Genomic DNA, 16,518 nt, shown 5'->3' on the forward strand with positions numbered 1-16,518 from the left:
CCCATGCGATGTGCTATTAATAATGAGACTTGAGTGATTATTTGAGAGAGGTTCTGTTTTCGTTTTCTAGCCTTCCTCCCAGCATGCTCAGTGCGTCCACCCCTGCGCTTTTCAGTTGGTAGAGTCAGAAGAGGTCAACTCCTCCCAGGTTAGCGCAGGGGCTTGCGGGGGGCCAACTAGCAAGGACACCCGGGAACTCTAGAGAAGAGCCGACCGTGAAAGTCCCAGAGTGTGGGACAATTCGCGGGCGTGCGCCGACGTCGTCGCAGACGTTCAGCCGTCTTGGCTTGGCGCCGACGGGAACGTATTGTTAGGAAAGCTCTGAGAAATGCGAGACGGAAAAAACGTTGAGGACCTTTGCGCTGTGCTAAGGACCTCTAAGGTTAATAGGATGAGATTTGTGTTATTGGGGCTTGAGAACAGTGTAAAAGGATACGCATGTCCGGGCCTAAGTCCATTAGCAGTGCCTCGCTTTATGAAAGAGGGGTTGCTGACCAAGGTCGGATAGTTTTAAAGCTGGAACTGAACTCTCTACCCCCAACTCCCACTCCGCTTCTTCGTTCAGTAAATGCACCAGCATCGGAGGTAAGGTAACGATAGGATTAAGAGACTGGAGCCAAATCTGGGGATTTGGAGGTCCTAGCCTTTACAAGGTTTAGTCTGGAAGGGTTCCCCATGCACACGTGGGAAGCCAGGAACAGGCTTCCACTCCCTCTTCACGTAACTGAATCCTACCCATTCCCTGGTGAACACTCAGAAGTTTTCGCTGGAAGCCCTCCATGGTAATTCCCCGTGTGGCTGGTTATCCCACTCAACATCCAGCTCCTTGACAGCAGGGACTGTGACCTTTCCTTGTAGGTGAAGCACCTACTCAGTGCCAGGCACACAGTAGACAGCATTAAATATTTATTGAGTAAATGAGCATTTTGAGATTACCTAGAGTATCTCTCTTTTGAGAGATGAGGGAAATGAGGTACAAGAAAGGCTAAATGATTTACTCTGGGTTATACTACTAGGCATTAGTAGTATAATTAACTCACTCAACACTGATTTATTGAACACCTATTCAGTGCTATGCACTGTTTTGAGATGGGAATCCAGCAGGGAACAAAACAGTCCAAGTCTGAACTCTGATTAAGGGCTCCAAAGTTTAGTTTGGAAAGATAGATAAGAACTGCCATGTAAAATAAATCAGCATAGGGGCACCTGCGTGGCTCAGTCGGTTGAGCATCTGACCTCGGCTCAGTTTATGATCTCGTGGTTTGTGGGTTCGAGCCATGCATCCGCCTGGGTGCTGACAGCTCAGAGCTTGGAGCCTGCTTCAGATTCTGTGTCTCACTCTCTTTCTGCCCCTTCCCCACCCACACTCGGTCTCTCTCTCAAAAATAAGATGTTTAAATAAATAAGTAAATAAATCAGTATAAAGAGATTGAAGGTGGCATATTCAGGCCCTTCAAAGAACAGCAAGGAGGACCATGTGGATTAAAGGAAAGACAAAGGCAGGGAGGGGAGGGAGGGTGAGCCTGGAGATCTGAGGTAGTTGGGGGCCAGATTATGCAGGATATTATAGGCTGCTGTAAGGACTTTGATTTTTATTCAGAAAAAGATGGAAAACCATTGGAAAGCTTGGTGTCTTGCTGTGATATGAGTTCATTTGCATTATTTATTTATTTAAAACATTTTTTAATGTTTATTTATTTTGAGAGAGAGAGAGAGCGAGAGCAGGGGAGGGGCAGAGAGACAAGGAGAGAGAGAATCCCAAGCAGACTGTGTGCTGTTTGCACCCAGCCAGATGTGGTGCTCAATCTCACCATGAGATCATGACCTGAGCCACCCAACAGACCCTACATTTGCATTTTTAAAGGATCACTCTGGCTCTGTTTGTAGAGGTGATTTTAAGGGGGTAAAGGTAAATAAAAGTAGGGAGATCAGTTAGGAGGCTCTTGCAATAATCCAGACTAGCCCTAGTATGCTTGAACTAGGGGGTGGTAGCAGGTGAGACAATGGGAAAAGGTCAGGTTCTTACTTTATTTAAATAGTAGGACAAAGAATTTATTGATGGATTGGCTGTAGGATATCAGTCAAGGATGTCTCCAAAATTTGGAGCCTGGCAATTAGAAAGATGGAGATGGCACTGATTAAAATGTGAAAGACTCAGGGAAGAGCAGATTTAAAAGCTGAATCAAAAATGATCTTACAGAATATGAAGTTTGAGGTTCCTGTTAGACATCCAAATGTAAGGTTTCAGTAGGGGGTTTGCTATAGGATATGCAAGCAGTTCAGAGCTAGAGATATGTTTTGGGCATCCACTGCTTATAATATTTGAAGCCATGGAGGTGGATGAAAGCATCTAGAAAGAAAATATAGATGAGAATGAGGTTTAAGGACTGAGGCTTGTGACATTTCATTATTTGGAGGATGCAAAGGTGAAAATCCAGCACAAGAAACAGGAAGAATAGCCAGAGAGGTAGGAGGAGAACTGAGAGAGAGAGAGAGAGAAAGAGAAAGAGAGGTAAAATCCCAAATAACAGGCAAGTCTTTCAAGAAAGGAATTAACACCCATGTAAAATGTTGCTGTTCGGGTAAAATGAAAACTCAACATTGACCATAGGATTTGGCAACACAGAGGTCCCTGGTGATGCTGAGAAGAGCATCATTTGGGTGACATGTTGAGTCAAAAGATAGATTGAAGTAAGTTTAAGAGTACACGAAGGAAGGGGGCACCTGGGCGGCTCAGTTGGTTGTGTCCAAGTCTTGATTTTGGCTCAGGTAATGATCTCACGGTTCGAGGGATTGAGCCGCATGTCAGGCTCTGTGCTGACAGCGTGGAACCTGCTTGAGATTCTCTCTCTCTCTCCCCCTCTCTCTGCCCCTTCCCTGTTTGCACGTGTGCTCTCTCTGTCTCTGTCAAAACAAATAAATAAACTTTTAAAACATACATAAAGGAAGGGAACTTGGATACAGGGAGCATAGACAAACAGTTTGTAGAATATGTTGTGAAGGAGGGAGCAGAGAGAGAATGGGATATCTAGAAGTAGTGTGGAGTCAAGAGAGGTTATATATTTTTTTTTTTAATTTTTTTTTTTCCAACGTTTTTTTATTTATTTTTGGGACAGAGAGAGACAGAGCATGAACGGGGGAGGGGCAGAGAGAGAGGGAGACACAGAATCGGAAACAGGCTCCAGGCTCCGAGCCGTCAGCCCAGAGCCTGACGCGGGGCTCGAACTCACGGACCGCGAGATCGTGACCTGGCCGAAGTCGGACGCTTAACCGACTGCGCCACCCAGGCGCCCCGAGGTTATATTTTTTAAGATGGAAAAAATAACATGTTTGATGTTGACAGAAGTCATCTGTATGTAACTATTAAAGTTTGTTTAAATTAAATAACTTATTTTTTTTTAAGTTTTTAACTTCATTAAAACCAGCTGAGACACCCAGGAGCGTAAATTAAATAAACTTTTCAAAATTTAGTTCCTCAGTGATTAACCACATTGCAAGTACTCGATAGCTATTCAAGTACTCAAGTGGGTAGTAGCTACCATACTGAACAACACAGCACAACAGAGAACATTTCCATCATCTTAGAAAATTCTATTGGATGGGGCTGCAGTAGGGAGTGAAAATGTGATAATGCATGAGAAAAGAGAATGAGTACATTGAGGAGGCAGGAGGGAATAGGATCCAGTACAAAGTGAAGGGGTTGACTTTAAATTTTTTTTTTAATCTTAACATTTTTCTTTTAAATTTTAGAGTGAGAAAGAGCACACATGTGCAAGTGGGGAAGAGAGAAAATCCCAAGTAGGCTCCATGCTCACTGTGGAGCCTGATGTGAGGCTTGATCCCACGACCCTGAGATCATGACCTGAGCCAAAATCAAGAGTCAGACACTCAACTGCCTGAGCCATGAAGGGGTTGACTTAGATAAGAATCCAGACGTTCCAGCCATTGTCACAGAAGGAAAGACAAGGTATGTGGTTAACAGATGCAGCAAGGCTGGTAGAGGTAGTGGCGAGAATGGATGATGTTCTCTTCTCATTGTTTCTAGCCCCAAAACCCTTCATTCCGAACCAACATTCTTTCTGTTGCTGTACCAGGCTTCCTCTTAAAGTATGAAGCAACTACTGATGAAATTGGCCTAGGCATTTTTTCATTCGTGAACATATTCCCTATTTATTGAACACCTGAGATCGGTCAGGCAGCAGTTAAGTGCTAGAAAAAATATGATGGGCCAAAACAGTAGTTGTCCTTATGATGTAGGAACTTGTATCCAAAAGGGCAAAGCAGTTACTAATCAAATAATCACACTAAATGAGTTACACACTGAAACAGGTGTTCTGAGGGAAAGAGACACGTTTCCATGAGAGAATATACCTCACCTGGGAGTCAAAAAGATTACCAGAGAAAGGATTGTTAGATTGTGGTCTGAAGGATGAATAGCTAACACATGCAAGGTGCATACACACACGTATGTGTGTGGCTGTGTGTGTGTGTGTGCATGCATGTGTGTGTAAGAGGAAAAGAGTGGTGTTTGCTTGTTTTTCAGTTCAAACTTCCCTAATTCTTCTCCAAATTCTTTAGACTCCAGAAACTGGCAAATTGGAAGAGAAGTCGAGGTTGATCATCCTTGGTTTTGCCCTTAGTTTATCCTGAACTATGAAATGGATTCAAATGTTGGTTAAAAATTGAGAGTCCCTATCCCAGTGAATGGAATAGCCTCAGAACATAATCTTATTAGGAAGGACAGCTTAGGGGGTGCCTGGGTGGCTCAGTTGGTTAAGCGTCCGACTTTGGCTCAGGTCATGATCTCACGGTTGGTGAGTTCAAGCCCCACATCAGGCCCTATGCTGACAGCTCAGAGCCTGGAGCCTGCTTTGGATTATGTGTCTCACTCTCTCTGTGCCCCTCCCTGCTTGCTTTCTATCTCTCTCTCATTCTCTTTTGAAAATAAATAAGCATTTAAAAAAAGAAAGAAAGAAAAGAAAGGACAGATTAGGTGCTAGACTTTGCAAAAGTACTTAACTGCTTGGTTTCTTTTGTTTATTTTGAGAGAGAGAGAGAGAGAGGGCACAAGTGAGCAGGAGGCAGAGAGAGAGAGAGAATCCCACGAGGGGCAGAGAAGGGGGGGAGAGAGGAAAAAAGAGAGAAGCATGGCTCACCCAAAGGGGGAGGCTCATACTCCCCAGAAGCGGGGTTTGAGCTCACCTGACGTGGGGCTCAAACTCACAAACCATGAAATCATGACCTGAGCCAAAGTCCAATGCTTAACCAACTGAGCCATCCAGTCGCCCCAATTGCTTGGTTTCTTATATGTAAGGCTGGTGATACCCTTCCAGAATTTTTGGGAAATATTAGATAAAATAAGTGAAGTTCTTACAGTAGCAGGCATATAGGAAGCTCTGAAGAATGATGTAGATACCATTGTTGTTGCTTCTTATGATCTAGTCTAAACCTCGTAAGTTTGGGTTCTTCTCTGGTCTCTCCTCGGGGTCTGGTTTTTTGACACTGCCTAATATAGCTCATGTCTCAAACTCCTAACTCAGTTTATTCAGTTGTTAAGTGCTTAGTGTTAACAAAGCACAGAGCAAGTAACATCTCAAGGCAAAGACATTCTGCATCATACACGTAATGAGCTTAATTTATATGGTAGGATAAAACATATATTGTATCCAGATAACCATTACCAAAGGCAGTGTGATGAGTACAAAAAAGAAGAGGCAAGCCAAGTGACAGCTGGGCAGGAGAACAGAAGAAGGCTCCATGATGGGAATGACATTTGCCCTTGGAGGCTGGGGAAGATACGAAATGGTAGACATGGTGGTGAGGGGAGTTCTAGGCAGAGGGAGCGGCAGGAGCAAAGATACAGAGCTCTCCTTCTTGTGCATACATCCTTCCTTAAACTACAGAAAGTGTTTTGGATACCAAAATCTGCAGAGGAGAGGATCACTAAACCAATGGCTTTCACGCTTCTGGTGACCAGGGCCAGTGGTAAGGAAAGACGTTTTACAAATGACACAAATACACACATACAAAAAGAAATTCCATAAAACAATAACGAGCCTTACTACATATGATGCCCTTGGATATTCACTCATCTGTTTTCTCCTATTTCGCCTTTTTAAAAAATGCTGATTGATCTAATTTGAACAAACCAGTTCAAGAAAACATTATTTAGACATTTGAGGTATATTGCACAATACCAGGAATTATTGGTAACTTTTTAGGTGTGACAATGGGCTATGTGGTTATGGAAGAAAATATGTGATAATGTCTTGATAATCATTGTATATGGGTGATGGGTGTATGGGAGTTCATTTTACTTTATTCCCTCTACTTTTCTATGTTTACGAGTGTTCCTAAAGAAAAATCTTAAATGCTGGTTGTATCTTGATTTCACTACTCACTAGTACAGCATGACTGGAATTTTGAAAAACACTTTATTCAATCATGTTAATATAAATGCAAAGTAAATAGCACCTGACAGGCAAATGTACCTGCGAGAGCTGGAGACCTGTTCATAGGGGCGATTGACTTCTCCAGCAAATAGTTTGCTCGGACATCAAAATTTGCTATTGTTGGGGCACCTATTGTTGGGTGGCTCAGTTGGTTGAGCATCCAACTTCGGCTTGGGTCATGATCTTGCGGTTCATGAGTTCAAGCCCCACATCGGACTTGCTGCTGTCAGTGCAGAGCCCACTTTGGATCCTCTGTCCCTCCCCTGCCCACACTCTCTCAAAAATAAACATTTGAAAAAAAAAAAAAAACTTGTCGTTGTTGCTAAATCATTTTTACACATAATATGAAATACCTAAGGTTGTGGCCATTACAATCTACGACAAAAATTTTCATTTAAGACCAAAGTGGGGTGTGTGTGTGTGTGTGTGTGTGTGTTTAAAAGAACATTTATCTTCAAAATTTGAGCTGAAAGTATGGTACTCAACACCCTAAGTGGAAAACTTATAAGGTAGTGGACATTAATCTCATTTTATTTTGGTCAATTAACTTTTTTTTCCCCCTCATAACAACTTATGATGGATCACAAAGAATCAGAAAATAGTACTGATCATTCACAACTGTTTGTTTGCCTTTTTGGAGTCTCCTCCAATTTTCACACAAATACATTCAAAATAGTGTGAGCAAAGGACCAAGGGATTGCCTTGAGTTTAAAAGCCTGTTTTGCTTAAAAGTCTTAACATATTTTAAGCAGCAGATTTAATGTATAGCTATGATTGTATTTTCTCTTAAGGCATTTGTCTGATGAATCAAGGGCTTCCTCCATCTGACTACATTTTTCATATCCAAACTTATTCATGTGTGTAATTCTCAATTATTCAAAAAATATTCTGCTCAAACCTTTATTTGCACATAGCCCCCAGATTCTCATTATAAGTGGAGGTCCAATTTGTCATTGTTACACCCTTCAGCAACACTTCTGTCAAACAATAATTGATTCATAAACACACAAACCAGGAAGACAGGTGCAGGGTCATTTACTATAAGAAAGTAACCAGCACTGGCAACAAGGGGTTGTTGCTGATATTTTCCCAGTGTTACCATGTGTGAAGGCTGAAAGTTTAAGCATTTCCCACAGGGCTGATAGTGTCTAGATAAATCAATACAGAAAAGTAGTCAAACATAATTGCCATTTCAGTGTACTATAAACCCTTCAGACAGAAGACCATTATAATCCTTGTAACAGCTGAACATAAACTTGAGAAAGTTTTTTTCTTTGAGAGAGAGAGAGAAAGAGCATGAGTGGGGGAGGGGCAAAAGGAAGGAGAGAGAGAATCTTAAGCAGGCCCCATACTCATCGCAGAGCCTAGTGTAGGGCTCAGTCTCACAGCCGTGCAGTCATGACCTGAGCTGAAATCAAGAGTCAGACACTTAACCGACTAAGCCACTCAGGTGCCCCAATTAACAGTCGTTGTTAATTCCTAAAATGTGACGTAGATTTTTTAAATTTCTTGGTTAATTGAAGTTTATTGTTTTGTTTTTAGGGAACTAGAAAATGTATTTAATTTTCTTGGAGCAATAGATAATGTGGAGTTTTTGTTTTAGTTTGTGTCTCTCTAAGGGTTGAAAAATAATTTACCTTTTAATAGTTGGACACTCTGGGGGTGCCTGGCTGGCTCAGTCAGAAGAGTGTGCCACTCTTGATCTCAGGGTCATGACTTTGAGTCCCATGTTGGATGTACAGGTTATTTAAATAAATAAAACTTTTTTAAAAAGTTGGACACTTTGGGGCGCCTGGGTGGCGCAGTCGGTTGGGCGTCCGACTTCAGCCAGGTCACGATCTCGCAGTCCGTGAGTTCGAGCCCCGCATCAGGCTCTGGGCTGATGGCTCAGAGCCTGGAGCCTGTTTCCGATTCTGTGTCTCCCTCTCTCTCTGCCCCTCCCCCGTTCATGCTCTGTCTCTCTCTGTCCCAAAAATAAATAAACGTTGAAAAAAAAAAAAAAAGTTGGACACTTTTATGCAACTGCTTTCTGATAAGTTTAGTTCAGTTTGGAGAGGGAGATTAATAGCATTTACTTGGGCTCAGTAAAGAGTATATGGATTTTCTGGGGAGCCCACACCAGGCTCTCGGCTGTCAGCGCAGAGCCCCCTTCGGATGTTCTGTCTCCCTCTCTCTCTCTGCCTCTCTCCTGCTTGTGCTCTCTCTCTCTCTCTCTCTGTCTCAAAAATAAAAAGACCAAAAAAAAAAAAAAAAAGAGTATTTGGATTTTCCATTGCATTAAGTTGCAAAGACACTAATATAGTTCTTGTTCCTGGCTGCCTATCTTGCTTTCCAAGCCTGTTTTAGAGGAATGCAAATGGCCTGAAAATATGGTACACAGAACGGAATATAGAAATGTTATGTGTCTTTGAGTTGTCTCCCACTGAAGAGTGAGTGGTGTGTTTTCAGGCAAGTGTGGGACAGTTGAATTATGTTAGATTGAAACACTTTATGGGAAGAAAGATATGTGTCTATAATGCATGTTAGAAGGCTTGTTTTAGTCAGCCTTCTGAGTTACTCTACAGTGTTTCCCCTACATACATACTTTTGATTTCTTTCTTTCTTTTTTTTTTTTTAAAGCTTCATGCCCAGCACAGAGCCCAGCATGGGGCTTGAACTCACAACCCTGAGATCAAGACCAGAGCTGAGATCAAGTTGGACACTTAACTGACCGAGCCACCCAGGTGCCCCCATACTTTTGATTTCTGATACCACCCTCCCCCCCACTTCTGGTCACCGGGATCAGCACGTGACCCAGGCCCACCCTCTGAGACAATCCCATCTTTTTGGCCAGAGTGATTATTTTGGGGATCCAAACTAAGGCAATTCGTGTAATTCTTTGGATTTTACTAATTGTGGCTGGTAGGTGAGAGGTCTCATCCTAGAGTCATCAGCCCTGAGAATGTGAATTAGTAATTGCTGGTGGCCATTCTTCCTGCCCCATGAAGACACCTGTATTTGGTTGAGAATAAGAATGTGTGGAGAAGCGGAGCTAAGGACTGGAGAAAGACCTGATGACTTCATTGACTTCCACTTGTACTTGAAGACAAATTTACCCCTGGACTTCCCAGTTACTTGAGCCAACAAATCACCTTTGTACTTGAGCTAATTTGAGGGGTTTTTGCTGTTGCACTAGAAACAGGCCCTACTTAATGTTGACTTCAGATAGGAGCCCTATTCTCCCTAGTTTTAGGTTTCACCCTTTAATAGTATCCTTCCTTTAAACATGAATAAGTGTTGGGGTTTTTTTTGTTATTATTTAAATGTTTTAATTCATTCTCTGTGTTCTCATCATATCTTTTATCATTTTGTTGATTGTAACCCATTCCACTTTTTTAAAAGAAAATAATGCACTGAAAATGCCGAAAGAGTAAAATATAACCAAGCTATCCTCCAGAGTCTCAAAAGGAACAAGGGTGACTGCATTTTTTCTTTTATTATTTTTTTCAAAATGTTTATTTACTTTTGAGAGAGAGAACAAGAACAGGGGAGGGGCAGAGAGGGAGGGAGACAGAACATCCGAAGTGGGCTCTGTGCTGACAGCAGCACATGGGGCTTGAACCCGTGAATTGTGAGATCATGACCTGAGCCAAAGTCAGACACTTAACTGACTGAGCCACTAGGTGTCCCTGCATTTTTTCTTTTAAATCAGATATACTCCTAATTGAAACTAACACACTGGGGCACCTGTGTGGCTCAGTCATTTTAAGCATCCACCTCTTGGTTTTCAGCTCAGGTCATGATCTCAGGGTTCCTGAGATCGAGCCCCACATGGATCCCCACATCAGGCTTCACACTGACAGTGTGGAGCCTGCTTGGTATTCTCTCTTTCTCTCTCTCTCTCTCTCTCTCTCTCCCCCTCTGTTTCCCTCTGTCCCTCTTCACTTGTGTGCATGCTCTCTCTCTCTCCCAAAATAAACTTAAAAAAGAAAAAAAAAGAAAGAAAGAAACAAAGACACACCCAAAAGTATTTCACAGCAAAATAGTGCAAGAGGTTGAGGAGAGCTACCCTAGGGCAAAGGTGGAATGGCCCGCTGACCAAGTGGCCTGGAAGTAAGACTTTCAAACAAAGTCTTAATTAAGTTCTACACTACATGCTACCACTGTCTCCCCAGATATATTTAGGTGCCCTAGGGGGCATCATTTCTTCAACTTCTACAGACCCCATGACATAAATATGTTACATAAACTTCCCAGGTGATTCCTATGCACACCAAACTATAAATGTATTGAGTGAATTACATCAATTAACTCACTTAACTTTCATAATGGTTCTGTCAGGTGGATTCTATTATCAACTACATTTTAAAAGTGAGGAGGGGTGCCTGGGTGGCTCGGTTGGTTGAGCATTTGGCTCAGGTCATGATCCCAGGGTGGTGGGATAGAGCCCCACATGGGGCTCCATGCTCAGCATGGTGCCTGCTTGAGTCTCTCTCTCTCTCTCTCTCTCTCTCTCTCTCTCTCTCTCTCTCCCTCTCCCTCTCTCTCTCCCGCTCTCCCTCGCTCCCTCCCTCCCTCTGCCTCTCTCCCTTGTTCTTGCTCACTCTCGCTCACTCACTCTCTCAAAATAAAAATAAATTTAAAAAAATAAAAATGAGGAAATGGAGACACAGAACGGCTAAGTTGCCTAAAATCCCACAGATAGTCGATGGTTGAGCCAGGTTTGAAACCCAGGCAGGTTGATTCCAAAGCCAGTTATTTAACCACTATCCTGTACTGTTTTAAAGTAATGGCCTTTGCGCCAATAATGGCACAGCAGTAATGGTGACTGACAATTGTAGGCAGGCCAGGGCGAGACATGTTTGGATTCATTTGGGGAACTCTTCCAAGCCGGGGGAGGAGCAGGGGGAGAGGGAGAGAGGGAGAGAGAATCTTAAGCAGGATCCAAGCCTAGCATAGAGCCTGATGCAGGGCTTGATCTCATGACCATGAGATCATGACCGGACCCGAAATCAAGAGTCAGACTCTTAACCGACTGAGCCACCATGTGCCCCTGAACTTCTGACACTCAAAATCAGCATCCTACAATTTGGTATCGAATTCTATCCCTTTTGTGCTGTTAGTCTTGCCTTTTCAACTGTATCAGAAATTAAGTGGGGTGCCTGGATAGCTGAGTCGATGAAGAATGCCATTCTTGGTGTCAGGGTAATGCGTTCAAGACCCATGTTGATCGTGGAACCTACTTAAAAAAAAAAAAAAAAAAAGAATTGACCATGAACTGAGGTCCAGTTTTGTCTCCCCTTGCATGTAGCACCATTATTTGCTGACCAGATTTGGAAGTGGTACCATTATTTGCTGTGTGGTGTACCATTATTTGCTGACCAGATTTGGAAGTGGTAAACTGACTTTCGAAACCTGCTTACTTGTGAATTTTAGATGCATTTGGCACTGAACTCTTGAGATTGACATTACATTTTTTATCAGTTCCTGCCCTTTTGTAGTTTTAGATGTTCAACCAGATATTCCCTTCCTTCGGTCACATCAGATATCCTTTTGTTGATACCACTCAAAGCCCACATTTCTTTTGCTAATCAAATTGGTGTGGGAACATTCCTTTCCTGCAGCTGAGAGCAGTTCTTAAATTTTTTTGCTTTTGAGCATGCTTCCAGCAAGCTCTTTCCTCTTTGACTTTTCTTTGCTTCCTAGAAATGCTCATGCTGGGACAAAATTACTTTATCCAGATGCCAGTGATTGAAAAGACATTCTAATTTTCTGTCGATGGTAAATCATAAAACTTGTTTGGGAACCAATTTGTTGAGCTTGTGAGTGTTCAGGGCAAAGAGTGGTTTACCTAGTGCCGCCAAAATAAGCTTCTATTTGGAAAGGCTGTGGGCTTGAATACATTGAATTATAAATTGAATCATTACTAACTTAACCTCTGGGAGGTTTTCAGTGATTGTTTTATTCAGCTTTGCTGACTACACTGCCCACAGCAACTCTGGCAATGATTCCCCTCGCGGCGCGAAGGGGCTGCCCAGCTGCAGAAATTCATGATGGCTGCATTTGCCTGCAGAGTTTGGAAAGATCTAAGGTCTTTGGAGACTAGAAATGTGTTTTTTCCTTGTCTTAACTGGCAGCATGAGCCTCTGGCATTTCAAAGTGCAAGTCATTAGTGTCCACCGGGGTGATGTTAATCTGTCTGTATTTCAGTCTCAGGACATTTTCCAGTTGCTTCTGCCACAACGATCTCTGCCATCTCAGTGCCTCTGATGCCCCTTGTGAATTCAGAAAGCTCTGCAGTGCCAGCAGGACTTCACAAAAACCCGTTGCTAACCGATCCTCATTCTCTTCTTTCTTTCAGTCATCGTTCAAGGAGTCTCAAAGCTTGTCTGAAAGGTGGGGCTTCTGCTTGGCATTTTCAAACATGAGCTGAGAGAAACCTGTCATTTTGGTTTTGTTTTTGTTTAATTTTCAGTAGGAAGGAGACTTCCTTTCATTTTGAACTTAGGGCTTGAGTCATGCAGTCTGGGGAACTTAAGCTGATGTTGATCATATTCACATTCAGGAGAACATAAGACTATCGGATGGGGAGGAGGGAGATGTGAGAATTGCCAGAAAGCAAACAAAACAAGGCATTTGAATGGTTGGAGGAGACTCGGGAAAGCCAGAGGGTCCCAGGTGATGCTTGAAATGGGTGTGAGGGGTCAGAATTGTCAGGACATCCTATCCTCCTTCATCTCCCTAGAGTGACTAAGCTGGACCCCTGCTGTCTGAGCTATAGTTTGGTGGAGAGCCAAAAGGAGGAGGGTGTTCTCCTTTCATCAGATCGGTCCAGACTTCCCAGTGTGTTAATATGACATGGAGCCAAACCATACCGAAGAGCTAGTTGACGGCTGTTAAGAGCCTTGGCCTTTTATTTAATCATCAGAAAAACCAAGGCTCGTAGGCGCTGGGAAGGTGCCAGATTAATTATTCAGAAACAAGTGTCTGGGATTGGACCAAGTATTGTCTCATTAGCATGCAGTGTCCATGCTAGAGGCTGGTTAGAAAAGCCTCAGAGCCAGCAGGAGGGGTCGATAGGAGAGAACCAAGAAAAAAATGAAAAATTGACTTTCCCTATATTGTGCTGTGAAATCTATTGGTATAATAGAATGCCACCCTTTCCAATATAGGATACTCTTCAGTAATGTGCCCTGGCCTAGGCTTCTGGAATATGCAAGACAATTATTCTACCAGCCTCCTGCATCTGTGCCCATAAACCTGGCCTTCTTTCCTCTTATGATCCATTGTGTCGAAGGTTAATCCTCCTGCTTATATTCAGATCTCATCTCCTCTTGCCTCCTCAAGGACTTCACTCCTGACATTCTGCCTTCTTTTTCCTTTTTAAGTTGCCCTGTCTGCTAAGTGATTCCCATCAGCATGCATTCTAATGTATTTTCCATCTTTAAAAAACCCTTCAGGCTCAATTTCTCCTTCCAGCAACTCCCTGGATTTTTTTCCTCTTTACGGTAAGATTCCTGACAGAGTTGTCTATACTGGTCTTCATCAGTTTCCATTCAGTCAGGCTTTTGTCCCCACCATTTCACTTACGTTAATACTTAATGTTGCCAAATCCAGAGGTGAATAGTCCTCCCAAGCCTATTTTTGCTGGGTTTCCTCCTTTTTCCAACCTCCAAACATTGCAGTAACATGACCTCAGTCCTTGGATTCCTTCTCTCTCTGCCTTGGCAATCTCCTCTAGTCTCGTGGCTTTATATACCATCTTTATGATGATGGCACCCGAAGTCCAGTGTCCAATTCCCCATTCCCACTTGGATGTTTACTAGAAATCTCTGAACCCAACTTTTTCTTCCAGTTTTCCGTGTTTCATTCATGGCTGTTACATTCTCCTAATTCCTGTAAGCAAAAACCTAAAAATCAGGTTTTTTCCTCCCTTCTCCATGCATCCAGTTCATCAATGAGCCCTGTCAACTCCACCATCAAGGCATATTGCACTTAAGATCACTTCTTGTGACTCACACCATCATCTCCCTCTACCATCAGCTCTCACCTGGACCATTAGAATAGCCTCCTGACTGTTCAACTGCAGTATATTTTCCACACAACAGCCAAAGTTGTATTTTTAAAACAAATCTAATCATTTTATTCCCCTGGCCAAAACCCTTTATGGCTTTTCTGTCACACTTAGAACAAAAATCCAACATCCTGGAGCACCTGGGTGGCTCAGTCGGTTAAGTGTCTGACCTTGGCTCAGGTCATGATCTTACGGTTTGTGAGTTTGAGCCCTGCGTCAGGCTCTGTGCTGATAGCTCAGAGCCTGGAGCCTGCTTCAGATTCTGTGTCTCCCTCTAACTCTGCCCCTCCCCTGCTCATGCTCTGCCTCTGTCTCTCTCAAAACTAAATAAAAACATTTTTAAAAATTAAAAAAAAAATCCAACATCCTTGCCATGGTTGCATGAGATCCTATGTGATGTGGCCCCTGCTCCTTTTTCCAGCCCCATCAACTTGCTCCCTCTTGGTGCTTCTTTCCACCCAGTACCCTTCCTGTGGTGTCCCCAAACCTACGTTTGTCTCTCAGGTGTTGTAGTCTCAGGTTTCACTTATAACAGTGTTACCACTTATTGAGCTCCTACTACAGGCAAGCCAGTGTGTAGGTATTTTACATAGGTGATTTTTTAACCATGCCACCTCAACATAGATATTATTATCTCCTCTTCACAAAGGAAGAAACTGAGGCTCAGGGAGGTTAGGTATTTGCCCAAAGTAGCAGAGCTGAACAGTGATAGAACTAGGATTCACATTCAAGTGTATCTTGTTTTAAAGTTTAAGCACTTTCCATTGCATAATGGCACGTCTCTATGACCAGGACTTCATGCCCTCAGTAAAATGTGGTTTTTTTTAGGGTATGTGTGAATGTGTGTGTGCTGATGTCCCAGGGTTCATTCTAAAGCTGACTTTAAGCTTTTGAAAGAGGTTGCTGAGGAAATTGATCCTGTTTGTAAACTCCTTGGATCTCCAGAAGAGAAGTGCATGGTGGAGTGGGGGTGGAGGAGATACAGCATCTTCCCACCTGAATGATGGAGCCCATAGTGCTGGGGAAATGAGCCCTGGGGGAACGGCTGCAGTGAAGACTCTTTTGTTTCCAAATGCTAATAGTTCTGGATTCAAAATCTTTTCTCTCTTTGACTGGACCCAGAGATAATAAAACAAAAAACTTACAGCATATAATTTGGCATTTTACTCGTATGGTAGGCTCACAAAATTTTGTTCTCCCTGACAAGGCTCAGATAATTCTATCAAAATAAATCTCTGAAGGAAAAAAAGCTTTCTTTTAAAGTCTATGAGAAGCCTTTTCAAGAACAAAAATAACACTTAAAAACCGATATTCTGTGTATCTTCTTTTTCTTCTCTTTTTCAGAAGAAATTCTGCCCTTTCTGATAATAGAAAATAAAAAATGTCAGTGGGGAAAATGTCAAAATTTGGCATGCTGTAGAGAGTGGAAATTTCTCCAACACTGTACTTTGAATTTTAAAGAGTTGGGGCACAGGTTGTTCAGGAGTCAGTGTTCCACATCCATTTGTATTCTTTGCCAGCGCCCATGTCTGTGAACGGCTTCACAGTATTTGCACTCATTCATCAGACCTTGACTGAGAACATGACTGTACTAGTCAAGGTTCTTCAGAGAAACAGAGCCAATGATATATTGATCAGTAGATAGTAGATAGATACATATGTACGTACATACATATGTATGTACATACATACGTACAGATATATGTAAGAAGAGATTTATTATAGGAATTGGCTTATAGAATAACGTAAGTTCAATAGTCCCACAAACTGTTGTCTGTAAGCTGGAGAACCCATAAAACTGGTAGTGTAAGTCAGCCTGGATCTGAAGGCATGAGAACCATGGGAGCCAATCCTAATCTCAGTCCAAAGACCCAAACAAGAGTCAGGGGGCTAGTGGTAAGTCCTGGTCTGAATCCAAAGGCTTAAGAATCAGGAGCTCTGATATCCAAAGGCAGGAGAAGGTGGATGTCCCAGCTCAGGTAGAGAGCAAATGCACCCTTCTTCTATCTTTTT

The sequence above is a fragment of the Panthera leo genome, chromosome A3, assembly GCF_018350215.1.
Source record: "Panthera leo isolate Ple1 chromosome A3, P.leo_Ple1_pat1.1, whole genome shotgun sequence".
In the NCBI taxonomy this organism is placed as follows: Eukaryota; Metazoa; Chordata; class Mammalia; order Carnivora; family Felidae; genus Panthera; species Panthera leo.